The 16,714-nt window shown below is 58.3% G+C and overlaps 1 protein-coding gene across 5 annotated transcripts in view; it reads left to right on the top strand.

Moving 5' to 3' along the window:
• Positions 1-16,714, top strand: part of Znf787 (zinc finger protein 787) — a 29,257-nt gene that overhangs the window by 825 nt on the left and 11,718 nt on the right. The window contains exon 1 of one of the 5 annotated variants that reach the window (XM_047528384.1): positions 7,335-7,519. The exons of 2 other annotated variants lie outside the window; for them this stretch is intronic. The gene's annotated coding sequence lies outside the window, so the exon portion shown is untranslated. Of the gene's footprint in view, positions 1-7,334; positions 7,520-8,623; positions 9,019-9,579; positions 9,971-16,714 lie in introns of those variants that run through there. 2 more of the 5 variants (XM_047528382.1, XM_047528385.1) reach the window with 2 other exon arrangements.

Genomic DNA, 16,714 nt, shown 5'->3' with positions numbered 1-16,714 from the left:
CAGCTCAGCTTGGCACCTGCTAATCAGGAAGGGCTGGAGGGAAGTGGGTCTCACCCGGCTTCCCAGGCCCCCGGGGCGAGAATTCCTTTGGCAGCAAATTTAGCACCTACCCTCCTTAAGCAGCCCGGCTCCTTTGTAGCACGCCTATAATTATTACTCAAAATAATAATTAACGTTTTCTGTCTGTATGGTGCTTTGAAGCCACAAGGTCCCCCAGGGCAGGGACAGGTTCGGTTCATCACTGGGTCTGCAGCCTCTGGCACCAGGAGTCTCAGGTTGTCACTGGGCAAATGGATGACCTGAGAGAGTGGGCCTGGAAGGAGCAGCGCGGGTGAACAGCACCTGTCCACGCAGCTCTGCGCCCCACGGCGGGGGCTCCCAGGGAGGGACTACAGTGCAGCGTGAATCATTTTTGGATCCCTGGGCCCCAGGAATAATTGAATTAATAAATGAATTGCTTAATGACAGAACACACTGCCCATTATCTCTCCTGCACGCTCACCTGCTCACCTGTGGGAGACGGAACACCTCCAACATCAGTGCGCTCTGCTGCAGGATGAGTGTGCGTTCTCCAAGCGGCACGCAGGAGAGGCAGAGAGGACTGCTGGCCAGGGTTTCTGGCCGGCAGCGGGCATTGGGAGCCACTCAGGGAAACTGAGGCACAACCTGTGCTGGCAGCAGGCTTCCCACTGCCCAGGAGTGCTCTCCCCCTGGATGGCAGCCTGCAGTCAGGCCCCAGCAGCAGGGCGCCAGGCGGGCCTCACGCACTCTTGCTGCCAAGGCAGGGAAGCAATCCCTGGAACCTTCCCAGCCATTTGGCAATGTCAGGCCAAAACGGACGCGGTTCCTGGAGGAGGATCTCCTGGGTTCTCTCTCTTCCATCCCCTCCTCTGGGGGAAGGCTGGGAGTTGAAACTGCATTTGCTGGACCTCCTGGCCACTAGCTAGAGTTCTGGGGGTGAATTTGGTGTGCAGTGAATGCTCCCCTGTGCCCCAGCCCTGGGTTCAGTGTCGCTGCTTCCACTTAATACTGCCACACCCTAGAGGGTGAGAAGGCCAGGGGCATGTTACCCAGAGTTGCAGTCCTGACCCTTGTCAGAGGCACGGCTGTCAGCAGGAAAGCTGCCCGCGGCCCGCCCAGCACAGAGGCCCTGTGCACCGCTGTGCTGGGGCAGTTAGGAAGTCCTACAAATCAACACTGGCTCAGGCTTTGATTTTCCTAGGAGTCAGGCACACATTCATAGTTGCAGTTATTTCCTACAGTTTGTTAAAGGCAGAGCAAAATAAGCCACATGTGTGTTCGAGGTGTTTGCAGGAGTTAGATCTTGTGCGTTCACCACAAAGCAACGCTGGCGGTGGCTGCCTGTGAGGCAGGAGCTAGTGCTGTGCCCTGGGCCCTTGGGAGAGGGTTTCAAGCAAGACACAAAACTTGCAAAGTTTACTAAGAAGGCACCCGAAGGGGGAAGTGGGCTGTCTCCAGGAGGAGACCCAGGACTGTTCTCTTTGTGAGCTCAGTTTGATTGGGTGGGAGGGGAAGTCTGGGGAGAACCCTGTCCCAGCACCGAACCTAGCTCCTGATGGACAGTGAATTGTGTCACTTACTAGATCTTGACCATGCCTGCTTTGACCCAAGGGACGAGGGGGAGAAGAGCTTATACCTAGCTGCTATCATGGAGCTATGCTAACATATACTACGCCCAGCCGACAGGTCCTAACTGGAACTGGTTTTACAGAATCTATGGTCAGTGGGCTGGGACCTTAATCTGCTGCTTTCCCAGGTCTGGGAATCTCTGGCCAGTGTGGTTAGTGCAGGTCTTGTTTAAGATGTCTCAGCAGTTGGGCCCTTCTGAGGAAACACATCCTGTCCGCTCCTGGACCAATCTCTCTCCTGTGCTGCAGAGAGTGGTTCACAGAGCTGAGCCGGGGCTGGGTGTCACTGAGGTAGGGCTGGTGTTCCACACGGTGAGTTCGTTTAACCCGAGTCTGCTCACATTCTCCTGCTGCCTACCTCTGTGGCGGTTCTGGGGAGCCTCCTGCCACGTGCTCACCAGCCGATCCGATCGATACACACAGCCTTGTTTGGCGTGCTTCTGTTTAAAGATGCCTCATTCGATGTGTGTTGTTGAATCATGAACATTGAATGCGAGGCCAGTGGCACCGGGTCCCCCCTCAGAACCGTCTGCCCCAGCTCATCACAGCCTCCTGGTGCTCAGGGTGGCGGCGGGCTCAGGAGAAGCGTGAGGGCTGGGGTGCTGGGGAGGCAGAGGTCTCCGGGAGTGTGCTGCACTCTGCCCGCGTGGACACATTGGAGAGAAGAGGCAGATTCACAAGCATGGAATGCACCTAGTCAGAGTCACACAGTGTTTTTAAAAACCGTTTCCCAGTTTTGTTTGTCGAGAGAATCCCAAGCAAAACGCAAAACATCCGTCTTGCAAAACTGTGAGACGGCTGTGTCAGGCGACCTTCTCCAGGGCCAGGCGGCTGGGATGGGGCCTGCGGCCTCTGGTTCACAGTGGCCTGCAGAGGCTGGGGCTCCCGCTGGCCGCGGCCCTGCACAGAGGCGCAGCCTGACCTTCAAGGCTGGCGCCACCTCTCCTCCCGAGCAGCAGGCGGGGTGGATGTGAGATCAGATCTGGAACATTTGATGTCCTGTGATAATGTCAGGGAAAGCTGCCCCAGATAAGCTCCTGCAGCTGCAAGGAGCGCAGGGACAGACTCGATTCTCAGAACACACGGAATTTGCAGAACCTCTTTACGGCTCTGAGAACAAGCACCTGCCCGAAGAGGACCGGTGAGCAGCTTCTAGGGCGTCCCTCATTCACATCTCTGAACGGCATTTTGCGATGGCCACAGCGGGTTTCTCCCGAAATGAACGGAGCCAGTGGGTTGAAATACCTTTTTCTTGTTAGAGGACATGACTTGGGAGTTAAAGGGTCTTCAGGAATGCTTTGCTCTGTTCAGCCTTTTCTACTGGGTGTCAAGGTTTGGGGAACAGGAAGTGCAGGGGGCAGAGAACTCCGCCTCGCTCTTTTCCTTTTGGGTGGGTACAGGGGATTGAAGTCAGGGCACTCGGCTGCTGAGCCACCTCCCCAGCCCTATTTTGTATTATCTAGAGACAGGGTCTCACTGAGGTGCTTAGCCCCTTGCTTTTTCTGAGGCTGGCCTTGCACTCCTCATCCTGCCTCAGCCTCTGGAGCCGCTGGGATGACAGGCGCGTCACCACCCTGGCCCGCCTGGCTCATGGTAGGCAGTTGGAGACACGTTTCATTCTTGAAGAGCTGCAGACCTCGCTTCGCCTGTCCTTTTGACAGCACTCACATACGCCTGCGCCCGTCTTCCACCCCAGCCCCTGCCTCCTGGGGCCGGTGTGGGCTTCGTGAGATGGCTGGCGGAGGGGCTCCACGGGAGCCCAGCTGCCACGTCTAGGACAGAGAAGGAAAGGCAGCACACTGCCCTGCCCTGTCCGGCCTGCGCTGGTCTGGCTCAGCTCCCTCCCCGTCTCTAGTGGCTACACCCCGACTTCCCTGGGGAGGGGCGCCGGTCCCCTCTTCCCCTCCCTTCCTCCCTGGGGTTCATCACCAGTTCCAGGAGTGAGCATGAGACTCCAGACCTGCCCGTCAGAGCACTGCCTGCCCCACCCTCTGTGACTGGCTTAGGTGGCCCATCAGATCCAGCTGGACACGGGGGGCATCTGCTGGGGTACCCAGAGGGGTCAGGTGCCAGCTTTACCTGCTGACTTCGGCCTGGGCGAGCAGAGGCTGGACGCTGCTGGAGGCTGGCCTTCCACCATCAGGGTCCCCGGAGCAAAGCTGGTGCGCGTGGAGCCTGAAGACGGCGGGGGGCGGGGTCCGGGGACACAGGTCCTGTGGTGGCCGGGCTTAGGGGGTTTTGGTGGTCTCTTTGTGGCCACCTAATCAGTCTCCCCGCCCCACCTTTGGTTTGACTTTAAACCTGTCAGACCTACCTTCCTGTCTCCTCCGACCTGGGCCCGTGTCTAGTCTCCATCGTCGGTGACTGATTTCCTGAGCGGGAATCCGTGAGGGCTGGGAAGGCTGCACGGGGTGACCAAGCCCCTGGATGGTAGGATTCCCACAGAGCTACAGCAGCTCAGAGGAGGCCGCCTGGCCCTCTCGGGGACGGGCCAGGGCTGCGCTCGGCTCTGCCCTGCTTGCTGCGGGATGTAGCAGGAGGGACAGGGTGGTGTAGGAGGACGTGGGGGGCCCACACCTGGTCAGGTCAGGAAAGATATGTGGGAATGAGCTGGGAAGGGGAGGGCACCCGGGCTGGGGCGCGGCTGGGGCAGAGGCCGGTGGCGGAGAGCCAGGGCACCTCTGGGTGCTTCCCAGTGCTCTGTGGCTGTTCTCTTGCGTGGCCTCCCGTGCGTGTGAGCACGTGGGTGTGGGGAGGCTGCGAGACATGAGCCTGAGCCACACCAGGAGGGGTCCCGGAGGCCCAGCTGAACAGCCTTGGCTTCAGCCTGGGTAATGGGGAGCCCTTGCCGTCTGAGCTGGAGAGGGTGCTGGGAAGCTCCTGAGGTAGAGGTGGGGAAGAGGGCGTGGAGGGCAGAGGGCTGGGCAGGGCCTGAGCAGAGGCTGGGGGGGCTCCGCCAGCTGCTTCAGACTCCAACCCGCCCTTCACTCAGCTTCCCGGGGTCTCAGACAAGGCGCCCTCTCCCTCCCTGCCCCGCCACCTCCATGCGCAGCACCGGAGAGTCGGGTGCCTCCATCAGCACGGGCCTTCTAGGAGCCAGGCCAGGCAGCAGAACTGCTGCTGGGTCGGCCTCTGACGTCAGACAGGCCTGGATGAGCCAGACGGCCGTGGCTTGGGCACTCAGGCTCCTGTCTCCACCCCAGCTCCCACCTGCAGGAAGCAAGAGCAGCCCTAACGGTTCCTGTCCGTGTTAGGCGGGAAATACCCCTCTGCAACTGACGGAAAACTCAAGTCCAGTGGGCTCAAGTGGAAGGAGGATTTTCCAGCCACAGCCTGCAGGAATGCCCCCAAACAGGGACAGCTTCAGGGCTGATTCGATCCAGACACTCCAGCCTGTCATCCGAGTCCTGCCTTTCCTGGTCTCTCTTTCCTGTGGTGTAGGCTCTCTCTTCAGGTGGTTATCCTCACGGTGGAAGAATGAATGCTGCTGTGCCAAGCATCATGTCCTGTATCCTGCCATGCAGAAGGAGGCAAGTTGATTCCACAGAACCCCATTCAAAACACTTCTCTGTCATGTGGGCACAAATTGGGTGACATGCTACCCAGAGATGGGGACCCTGGGATGGGATTATGCTCAGCTACGTGGCAGGTGTTGCTTCCATTTCCATACAGCCAAGGATGGAATCATCCTCCCCCTCCAACCCCCCACCCCCAGTCTGGTGATGCACAGAGGAGGTGTGGGGATCTTGGAAAGGGGCGGAGAGAAGTGGGTGTTCTAGGAGCTATCACAGGGCTGCCATCACAGGGCTGCCAGACTCAATGAAGGGTAGGACGTCCAGTTACACTGTTTCAAATAAACAACAAGCACTTCTTTTGGGGCCAGTTTGGGACTTGCTTATACTAGAAGATCATAGTTTGCCTGGAGTTCAAATGCAACAGGGCACCTTGTATTTGACCTGGGGCTGGCATGCCTCACGCTTCTGCCTGGGTCCCTGGGGTGCAGGGTTAGAAGGCAGATTCTGACTCTGCGCTGGGGAGGGGCCTGGGAAACCGCATTGATGGCGGGCAGTCACCAGTGTGCTGCCGAGGCCCCGGCTTCGAGGAGGGGCCACACTCTGTCCCCGGAGTAGAGCAGGTGACTCAGGGAAGCTGCTGCCCAGGAAGAAAACTCATCAGGGAGGTGCTTGCTGACTGTAACAGTGGCGCAGACCTGGAAAGGGCAACAGTGTGTGCTTCTCTGCGTACAGGCTCCACGGCAACTGTGCTTCAACAGCTGCCCGCTGCAGCTGCTCCCGACAGGGTGTGGGAGGACCTCCCGCCTGGGGCCTGGACTCCCCCTTAGGTGTGGAGGAACCATGTGAGGCGGCAGAGGCCTACCTGGGGACCTCCTGGAAATGTCTGGAGAGACACCTAAGGAAAGGAGAGTGTAAGAGCCGAGCTTCAGCAAGGCCAGGGACGCTGGACCTTCTGGCCTGGGTGGTCATACTCTCACCTCTCCCCTCCCTGCCCAGCCTCTCAGCAGACTGACCTCCTCTGCATGGTGAGAGACAGTCTGCCATCAGCCCCAGATCCCCTGGGTCCCAGTGTCTGCCCAGGAGTGCAGACCTGCAAGGCCACAAGAATCCCAGGGAAGACCACGGATTGGCTGGCGTGGGTCACAGGAAGCAGTGAGACTTTGCTACTCTCCCCGTACCAAACCCACCAGTCCGTGATACCAGTGTCTCAGCGTCAGATCGCATCTGGAGGCTGATGCCTCCCTGGGGGAGCCGAGGGCTAGGTCTACGACTGAGAGTCCGCATTGGGGAAGGGCAGTTTTGGGAACAAGTGATCAGGGGCAGTCCTTTCTGTTCCTTGCATTTTAAAAACATTTTAATTTGTGGCTAAATGCACGTAGCATGTCATTAACTTTCTTAACCATTTTTAATTGTGCAGTTCAGTTTAATTACTTTCCTTTCCTGCTCCCACCATCACCAAGAGTGAAACAAGGGGGCCTAGCCAATTCCTCTCCGCTCCTCCTCCGCCCGCCCGCCCGCCCTCTGGCAATCACCAGTCACCTCCCAGGTGGCCTCTGAATTTCGCTACTTTAGTACATCCTTGAGCAGAGTCACAGAGTTTCTTTTTTGACTAGTTCAGTTCACTGAATGTCCACAAGGGTCATCTGTGGTATTGCACTCATCAGGATTTCTTTCCTCTTTAAGGCTAAACAATATCTCACTGTGTGTACATACCGCATTTCGTCTATCATCTGCCTGTCCATGGACACCTGAGTGGCTTCCACCTCTCAGTTACCATGGCAAAGCTGCTGTGCAAATCAGATGGACGCTGGGTGGGAGAACGTGTTAACACAGGGTCAGCTGGGGACCCATGTCACTGTCCATGTCCAGCCAGCAAGAGGGGAGACAGTGGAGCGCTAAGGGCCTGGGCCTGGAAGGGGCCTGCGTCACTTCCGCTCCCATCCCATTGCTGAGGACCCATCACAAGGCCACGCTGAAGACACCAACAGGAACGTGATCCCGGGAATGCTTTTACGCAGGCTGGTGGAAGGGAGAGCGGGTTTCAGTGGCAATGGGGATGCTTCTGCTGCCACCCTGCCTGTGTCTGAGGAACACCCCCGGCTGGTTTGGTTGTTTTACACAATCAGAATTAGCAGTGTTGTCTTTCTCAGGTGAAACTTACCAGACATGTTGCCTGTCACAGAACCAAGAAGTGCCTCGGTCACTCCTGTCTCCTAACGCCACCATCCTCAAGGAATGGCTTGACTGAGAGCCAAGCTGGCTGCTCCAGATCTCACTGGTTCTGTTTGGCCAGCGGGGAGGGGAAGGAGACAAAGAGTGAGGAAGCTGCAGGACACCTACTGACCTGATTCAGAGGTACACAGATGTGGTGTTTCTTGTACGCATAACAGTAATTCTATAGCAGCATGTTCCTTCTTTACTAATATTTATTTTAAAAATTGTCTTTGCAGTATTTTTGAAGCTGGTACACAGACTTATTATTGGCATGCTCACTTAATACAGTATCGTTTTTTCCTTGCAAAGACACTGGGTGGTGCAATCTTGGAATTCATGCGGACTGAGACTTGAGGGTACTCCTGGCCAAAGCCGTAGATATAGCACTGCTAATAAGTAATGATTGCTGCCATTGCCATTGGGGTTTAGATGAGCCAGGTATTGGATTGAGGAACTTTCACAGGTATTACTACACACATTATCTTCCCACCCCCATTTCACAGAAAAGAAAGGCTGAGAAAAGTGTTCTATCACAAGTTAACTAGTGCTTGTGTTTCTGACTCCCAAGCTTGATGACTGTTTCAGTGATGACAATAGTAAAATGATTATAAATCATATTAAGGTTAGGTCACATGAGGGGAGAGGGAGTAAAATATGAAAGAGAAGGCAGCATAGGGGCAGACTAAGACACTGCTGTGGACCATTATTTAAAAATACGTGCTTTAAAGTCCATGCCTTAGGTCCCAAGCACCGGGCGGCCGGCGAGACCGGTCTAGGGCAGAGGCATTTCACCCAGCAACCCTGCAGGGCAGCTCCCGCACCGCCAGCGCCCCGCGCGGGACCGTGACCTCCAGCTGCTGACCAGCAAGCATCTGTTGCACAGTCACGGCCAAACGCACCCTTGCGAGTCGCCCAGCGAACGACCTGACCGCTCACGCCTCTGCAAGTGGGGACGAGACCCATTACGAAGCCTGGTTGTGCCAGGATCTAGGGAGGCACCGCGCGTATGGTGTCCTTCGGGAAGGAGAAACTGAGGCCGAGGGGGCGGTAGGGACGGACTTCCCTGGCGCGGCGCCTGAAGCGAAGCACTGTCCAGCAGCCAAGGGGCCGAGGGGCCGGGCCCGGCGCGGAAGGGGTTACAATGATAGAGACGACAGGAGGACCGGGTGGCGCGAGAGTCCTCGCGGTGGCGCGGACAGCGCAGGCGCGAGCGGCCGACGGGGGGCCGCCCAGACACCCGGAAGTCAGCGCCTAACGGGCCTCGCCGCGCCTGCTGTCCTCGGAGGGGCGGGGCCGGCGCCCCTCGGCGCGAGGCGCCATAGAGCAGGGACGGCGGACCCGGGTCCTAGACGCGTCCGGAAGTGGCTTCCTTCGGCGCCGCTTGGCACCATAGAGCTGGGGGGCGGCGGCCAGGGGTCGCGGAGCCCTCCTGCCTAGAGTGGCGAGGACGGGGTGGCGGCCTGGGCGGAGGGGCAGGGGAGGGGGAGCGGCGCGGGCGGAAGCGGCCGGGAAGGTCACTTCCGGCCTGGGCGCCCGTCCCCCTGACCCCAGGGTCTGAGTCGCCGCTGCTGCCGCTGCCACCATCCGCGAGGCAGGCGCGAGGAGGAGGAGTGCGGCGCGGTGGCCCCGGGCCGGAGGAGGTGAGGGCGGCGCGGGCGTGGGGGGCGTGCGCCGGGGGCCCCGGGGGGCGCGCGTCAGGAGCCAGGCTTCGCACGGGGGTGGGTGGGGAGGCGGGCGGGCGAACGCGGCCGGGCGGGCGAGCGCGCGTGCGCGCCGTTGGGGGGGGGGCGTGAGCGGGCGCGCGACCGGGACTGCGCGTGCGCGCGACCCGCGGTCCAGGGGCAGTGCGCGTGCGCGGTGGCGCGGCGGCGCGCGTGTGTCCGCTGGGCCGGGTCGGGCCGGGTCCCGGGCTTCTCGGTGCCGCTTGGCACCTCAGCCCTCCGCGGCCGGAAGTGCTGGCGACTCCGGGGGGAAGTTGAGGCCGGGCGGGGCAGAGGCCGCGCGCGGGGCCTGGCTGGCCGGAAGCGGCGGCCGGGTAGTCGTGGCCCTAGGTCTCCCGGGTCCCTTCCTTCCCCTTTCCGAGTCCGCGCGGCCCGCTGCTTCCCCGGCGGGCCGCTCCGGCCTTTGATCCGTGGGTAATTATGGGGATCCCGGCGGCGAGGGCCCATTCATTCGGCCGCGCGCCGGCAGGCAGCAGGAAGCGCGTCCCGGGAGGGGGCGGCCAGGCCAAGGTCAGCGCCGCGTGGCCGCGCGGGCCAAGGCCGCGGCCTCCCTGCCCGCCTCGTCCGCCGCCGCTCCTCCCCCGCCCCGCCCCCGCCCTTGGCGGCTGGGCCGGGGCGGGGAGACCCGGGTCCTGAAGACCAGTGCCCGGGACCTGCGGGCCAGGCCGAGCGAGTGGAGTGAGGACGGAGGCCTCCTAGGTGCCAGCCCCTGCTGGGCAGCGGGACCGCGAGACGAGCACGGGCTGAGGAGGCACCCCGACCAAGCACAGTACTCGAGACCTCGGAGCTTCAGGAAGGCAGCGACTTGTTTTTTTCCGTGTGATTTTCTGGTTCCAAGCTCCTATCCGGCAGTGCCGAGGAACCAGTTGAGGTCTGGCCTCAGCACTGGGCAAGCACAGTGTCCTGGCTCGTAGGCGAGACCCTAAGCCTTGTGGGCTCAGTGCTGTCGACGTCCTGTCCCTGGGGACCCCTTACCTCAACCCAGAGAACATCACATCAGATTCCTCCTTGGGTTGTTGCAGGTCTCAACCTTCTGAGCTGAGCTGTGGAATGGGAAGAGCTTGTCATGCCTGGCACGTGGCGAAGTGCCAGAACGAACAGAGGCCCTGGGGGGAGTATTCCCCAACAGCTCTGGGGCTCAAATCCCTCAGCCACCCCTCCTTCCTTCTATGGCCGGGGAGAGAGGAAACTCCACTCTCAGTTTCTTCCTGGGCAGAACAGGGTGATAAGCCTCAGTAGAAGGCTCTTGATGCTTTCCTTTAAGAGCCAAAGCAGAATTCAAGAGGTCTGAGTAAAGCTCTGTAAAGGGCTCTGGAAAGGGCTCTGGAGCCAGCCTTTCCTGAGTTCCCATTTTGACCCAGTCTAGTCCAGTTCTGTGACCTTGGATGTGCTACTTCCTCTTTCCCAGGCTGTTTCCTCTTCCCTCCTGCTATGTGGAGAATATGGTCACAGTTTTCTTAATTCCCAATCCATCAAGATTGCAAACATGCACAGATGATCCCAGTATATTGCTGCGCTATCGGGCCCCACACTGGTGGCAGAGGAGGGTCTCAGTGCCTCTTGAGCCAGGCCCAGTGACTGCAGGGGGTGGAGAGTTTGCCATAGTGGCTCCAGGAGCCCAGAGGACATGCACTGTCGCCAGGTGAATGTGCAGGGGAAGCAGCAGGTCTTGGGGGGTAGGGTGGGGAATAACCAAGAGGACCTGGAGACCTCAGGGGGATGGCAGGATGTACAACCAAGGCCACCAGCAACTGTGCAGCTGCCCCAGGTTCTTCCGTCCAGTCACTGATGGACACCGGCTCTTGGGGCTGTGCCCAGACATACCCCATAGGCCTCCATAAACGTGGTTCAGTTGTCCTCTGGTGCTCTCTGAGGTCATGCCAGTATTGGGCCTTGGTGTTTGGGAGATCTGTGGACTCGATGACGCTTGCTAATCATTGAGTGCCTGGTGCTGTCCTGAGTCCTTCAAGGCTCTGGAGCAGAGGTGGTCACCCCATTTAGCAGGAGAGGACAGAGGCTCTGGTTGGTGCTCACGAGCTCCAGGACCCACAGCACTTGAGAACACCATGCTGTGTGTCATTGCAGAGCTGGCCTTTGACTGCTGTGCCACCCCTCTGTTGGCTTGATTCTTTTGGCCTAGTGTGGAGTCTGGAAGAGATGAACCTGTTCTGAGGGCCTCTTCATTAAAGGATTGGGTCTCTGGGTTTCCCATTCTGAGGGGTGCACTGTCAGGAGCCTCCATGCAGGGCTGCCGGCTGGTTCCCAGGACTCTGAGAACCAGCCCTCATTCTAGGGCCCTGCAGCATAGGGGGAGATTCCTGCCACCCAGGTGGATGGGGGGTCGTGATTGTCACACTGCTAGTGCCAGTGGCCCTGTTCCTTGGAGCTCAGAGAGCTCTTGCCTCACCATTGTGGAGGGACCAACCAGCTTGAGCCCTGACCCAGGTGGGCAGACCAGGGCCTGTCTGTTCCTCCAGGGGCCAAGCCACTGGGGCCTTCCCAGTGGTTTTCCTGCTCGTCTGTGCCTTGGCCCCTTGCCCTCTCCCTGTGGGCTTGTTGAGCAGTGGCATCTCTCTGTTGTGCTGAAAGGGGAGCCCTGTCCCACCCCTTGAGATGCCTGGCCTTGCATCTCGGGGGATCCTGGGACCCCCGAGAGGATCAGATGAAGTCTCAGCCTCAGTGCTCAGGTCAGGCTGCTCAGAGTCATGGATTCCCGAGGGTGCTATGTCTAGGGTTTGTGCTGGGCAGTGCTGGCAGTATTCTCTGCCCTCCTTGAGGACATACTCTGCAAAACTCTTGATGGGGCCTGCAAGGGGTCCTATAGTGGGAGCCATGGAGGTTAGATTGGAATCTCTCAGGAAACAGTTCTCACCCATGTTAGCAGACACTGGCGGGGAGCACATGCCAGTGTCCTGAGAGTCAGACTGCAGACCCTGTTTGCCTCAACTTATGCTCTGTGGCTCTGTGACGTTGCACTAGCCACTCAGCCTGTCTGAGCCTCCAGATCAGGGGTGGCAGTGACGCTGTTTGTGAGGCACTTCTCCACGTCTCTACTCTGCTGCTGCTTGTGGAACTCGCTGTGCGTCATCCCGTTTGATCCTGACCCTGGCCCTGGGAGCATAGGATGGATGCACAGGAGAAGCACCTTACCCAGGTCCCTGGCTGCTCTGGTGGGGCTGCTGGCTGACCCGGCAGCCTGCCTGGAGAGATTGTCCTTGCGCCTCGCCATCTCTCCTAGGTGGTTTAGGGGATCAGGAGTGGAGCTTATGTGCTTACTGCACCCTGTGCTCATGGTCTGGGGCTTAATCTGTGCTTGATGAATGTGCTCTGTTACTGCTGGATAAGGAGGACAATTGAGCAGAGGGAAGGAGCAGTCAGAGGCTTCCCAGGGAGGTGCTATGGATGCTGGGGCTTGCATGATCCAGAGAGCAAGCTAGAGAGAGGCAGGTGAGGTGGGTGGCGAGTCCGTGGCTGCCACAGGGCAGATGGGATGGTCCACACCCAACCAGAAGGTGCCCAGCTGACAGGTGTTCTGTGGCTTGTTTTTGCTTGTCCTTTAATATGCTTTTTTTTTTTTTAAGGGGGGATTACTGTAGATTGAACCCAGGGGCACTTAACCACTGAGTTACCCCCAGCCCCCTCCTTTTTTTATTTTTTTTATTTTTTTTTATTTTGAGACAGAGTCTTGCTAAGTCAGTTAGGGCCTTGCCAAGTTGCTGAGGCTAGCCTCGAACTTTGTATTCTTCTGCCTTAGCCTTCTGAGTAGCTGGGATTTCAGGTGTATGCCACCATGCCTGGCAGTGTACTTTGATTTGTATTTTGGTGGGGGTGTTCCAGGGATAGAACTCAGGGGCACTCAGCCACAAATACAAATACAAAATACAGCCCTATTTTATATCTTATTTAGATAGAGCCTCACTAAGTTGTTTAGCGCCTCGCTTTTGCTGAGGCTGGCTTTGAACTTGCGATCCTCTTGTCTCGGCCTTCCAAGCTGCTGGGATTACAGGTGTGTGCCACTGCACCTGGCAATACATATTGGTTTTTAAGAACAGTTTCAGGTTCACTACAAAACCGAGTGAAAGGTGCAGGGCTCCTGCGTGTCCCTTTCCTTCCACTCTCACCATTGTCAACATCCTGTGCCTTAGAGGCGCAGTTTGTTAAAACTGATGAACTTGCCACATCATTACCACCGGAGTCCATACTATTCTGAAGAGTAATTTGTTTTCTTTTTTTTTTTTTTTCGCGGTGCAGGGGTTCGAACCCAGGGCCTTGTGCTTGCAAGGCAAGCACTCTACCAACTGAGCTATCTCCCCAGCCCTAAGAGTAATTTGTTGGGTTTGAGTGGTTTTCAGTTATTTGCCAGCGTTTGAGCATATGAGCGTTTGGGAATGGACCTGAAGATCGGCTTGCGCAAGAGGCAGCTGGTGACCAGGGAGTGGCAGGGTTGCTCCCATGGGCCCAGCTGAGTTGCAGCTTCACAGTAGATGAAGGTTCCAGAGTGTCTTGTGGAGAAAGTGGGGCGTGGCTCCAGGACAAGAGTCCTCTGCATCCTGACCAGTTGTGTGTGTGCTCCTGCTGGGGAACCCCGGCAGGCTGTGCACTGGTCCACGGAGGCGGCAGAGGCACCCAGCTCCTGACCTTGGGTGGGAAGAGGACCGGGGAGATGGGGAGCAGGTGCCCTGCTGCGCTCCAGGCCACCTCCAAGTGCAGCCTGCACTGGACGGAAGCACAGTGGAGAATGTGGTCAACTAGGACTGGCCCCAGGTGAGCTGCGGGGACCTAGAGCTCACCCCAGGCAGGAGTCATGAGTCATGAGTCATGAGTCGTGGAGACCTTCTCCAGTGGTCAGGCCTTGTCCCAGGCTGAGGCGCTGAGGGCCTGGCTTTGGCCTTGTGCAGATGTAGCCCTGGATCCAGGGGGAGGCAGAGAGGAGAGGAGAATGGGTTCCAGGCCTGGCACGAACTGAGGGTGGTGGAAAGAAGTAGTGGGGAAAGCAGGGGTGGTTCTGTTTGGCCCAGGGAGCGGTGGGGCTGTGGCATGAAGAGGCTCGCTGTGGTCATTAGTGTGTTCTGGGATGGCACTCCTAGAGCCTGCCCCCAGGGAGCACATGGCCAGGAAGACCATAGAAAGGGTCAGAGGGCAAGGTGGTGGCTCAGTGGTGGAGCCCTTGCCTACCACGCATAGGGCCCTGGGAAAGAAAGAAAGATGATCAGAGATGGAGGGAGAAAGCCCTGCCAGGCCCTACGGGGTGGGTGGGGCGTGGGCTGTGAGGGAGACCCTGCAACCCACCTTGAAGGGGGAGGAAGCCGGCATGTGGAGGACCTGGGCAGGGCTCTTGCAGAAGTGTTGGGCGTGGCCAGGAGGCGGTGTGCAGCCAGTCAGGGTCTGCACAGGGAGTGGGCCCATGGCGGAATTTGGGTTTGAGTCTGCACTGGGCCTGGGGGTGGGCGCCTGGGCAGGGAACTGGTGTGGACAGAGTTGCTTTTTCTTGCCATGGCAGCTTTGTTGAGGTAAGGTCCCACGTGCCACAACTACCCCACTTAAGGTGTCCTTTTCCAAGGTGTGCGCCCATTGCCATGGTAGATTTTAGAGCACTTCCCTTCCCTTCCCAGAGAAGCTGCCCTCTGAGTGGTCATCCCCTCCACCTCCCTGGCCTGGGAGCCATCGGTCCACTGTCCTCCATGGAGGTGCTTATGCTGGACATTGTGCACAAGTGAGGCGGCAGTGCCCTCTGGTGCACTCTGAGCACCGCGTCTGCAAGGCCTGTCTGTGGGGCACGCATCAGCTGCAGCATCATGGTCTCCACTCTGGCTGTGGTGTGTGTTTTCTGTGGACATTCAAGTACAGGTTTCTGGGTGGGCTTTGTTGTTGGGTGCACACTCAGGAGCGGAGGGGCTGGGTGTGTAGCCTGTGAGGGCTGCCTGTGTCCTGCTGCAGTGCGCCCCCTGCCCAGGTGAGACTTCAGTTCCCCCAGCAGCTGTGGGCCAGTGGCCCAGGGGCTGTGAGGCTGTCTCCTCGGGCTTCCCTCAGTCTCTGTGAGAACTGACAGCCTGGAACAGCTCTCCACGAGCTTGCCGCCATTTGTGTGTTCTTTGAAGAAATGCTTGTTCAGAGCCTTTACCAGTGTTTTTGATTCAATGTCTTAGTGCATCACACTTATCCGTAATGGTGGGTTCACTCTGATGCATTCCCACGCTCGTGGAATGTCCTGTTTCACTTCACTCCCCTCCCGCTGTACTGGGTCCCTTCCTCTACTCTCTGGGCTTCCTTCTGTTTCTTGGTCTCTAATATCGGTGCTTCACAGATCCGCACAAAGGTGGGATTCACTGTGGTGTGTTCTTATGTGTACATGGCATGCACGGTTCGTCAGTTTCCTTCCGGGATTCCTCCCTGCTCCAGGCCCTCCTCCCTCCCCCTCAGTCTCCTTTCTCTCCTCCACTCATCTCCTGTTTTCACAGGATCATGGGATTTCCTCCCCTACCCTAACTTTTCCCCCTTACTTTGCTCTAGCTTCTGCATATGAGAGAAAACATTCTAACCCTTGACTTTCTCAATCTGGCTTATTTCTCTTGACATGATGTTCTCCAGTTCCATCCATTTACCAGCAAATGGCATAATTTCATTCTTTACATCAGAGTAAACTTCATTGTGTGTACGTGCTGTTATTCCTTAATCCGGTCTTGTAACAGCACAGTTCACCAGTAGCTAAGTTATGGAATCAGCCCAGGTGCCTAGTTTTTAATTGGGGTATTTGAACGGAGTGACTTTTTACAAGGGTTCACTGGCTGTGGTGTGGGGAGGGGGCTTGAGGGGGGGGGGTGGAGGCCCTCAGGAGCTGGCACTGGGGAGGACGGGTAGAGGGGCCCAGTGCTGGCGGAGGGGCTTTTTCCTGAGAAGTGGGAGAGGAGGGTGGGGTGCCTGTGCCCTTGCCAGTGCCACAGGGATGCCAGGGTTCAGATGGAGGGCGGCTGCAGCGTCGGGTGACTGAAGTCAGAGGGCCTTTCTGAACTGAGCTGCTGAGCAGGGGAGCACAGGTGGTCGGGGGTGAGGGGAGGTGAGGAAGGAGGTGTAGTCCCCCTCGGGACTGGCTTAGCCAGTGCACGGGTGCAGGTGGGCAGGAGGAGGGGCCTGGGGCTGGGGACTGCTGGGCTGGCCTAACCTCGTCTTGCCTTGCTGGGAGGGGTTGCTTCTGACCCTGCACCCAGCCCCAGCTGCCAGGGAGGGGAGGAGGAGGCTCGATTGGCAGTAGAAGAAAGAGAGGGGATAATTGGCGGGCAGGCATCCAGGGGGGTGGGTGGGACCTAATAACAACAATAATAACAATCATTTGTCTGGGGCTTAATAGCCCTGTCAGATCTGTGCTAATTGGACTGCTTGAGGGCCAATCTGGGGTGGGCTGCAGAAGATGCCCTCCCCTCCTTCCTCTGGAGGGTAGAGGTCAGAGCAGGGTGAGCGCCTGTATGGAGAGGGCCCTGAGTATTGGCTCCCAGGGCAGGCAGGATGGCCCAGGGACAGGCTCTGATTCAGACTGCTGCCTTCCTCCCATCAAGGTGGCTCCTGGAATTGCCTGCAGTGTTCCTTACTTTCTTCTTTTCTGGTGTGGTGCTGGGGAACA

Source organism: Sciurus carolinensis, chromosome 16 (assembly GCF_902686445.1).
Source record: "Sciurus carolinensis chromosome 16, mSciCar1.2, whole genome shotgun sequence".
Taxonomy (NCBI): Eukaryota; Metazoa; Chordata; class Mammalia; order Rodentia; family Sciuridae; genus Sciurus; species Sciurus carolinensis.
The sequence above is the reverse complement of the archived record's forward strand: the minus strand, read 5'-3'. Positions and strand labels throughout refer to the sequence as shown.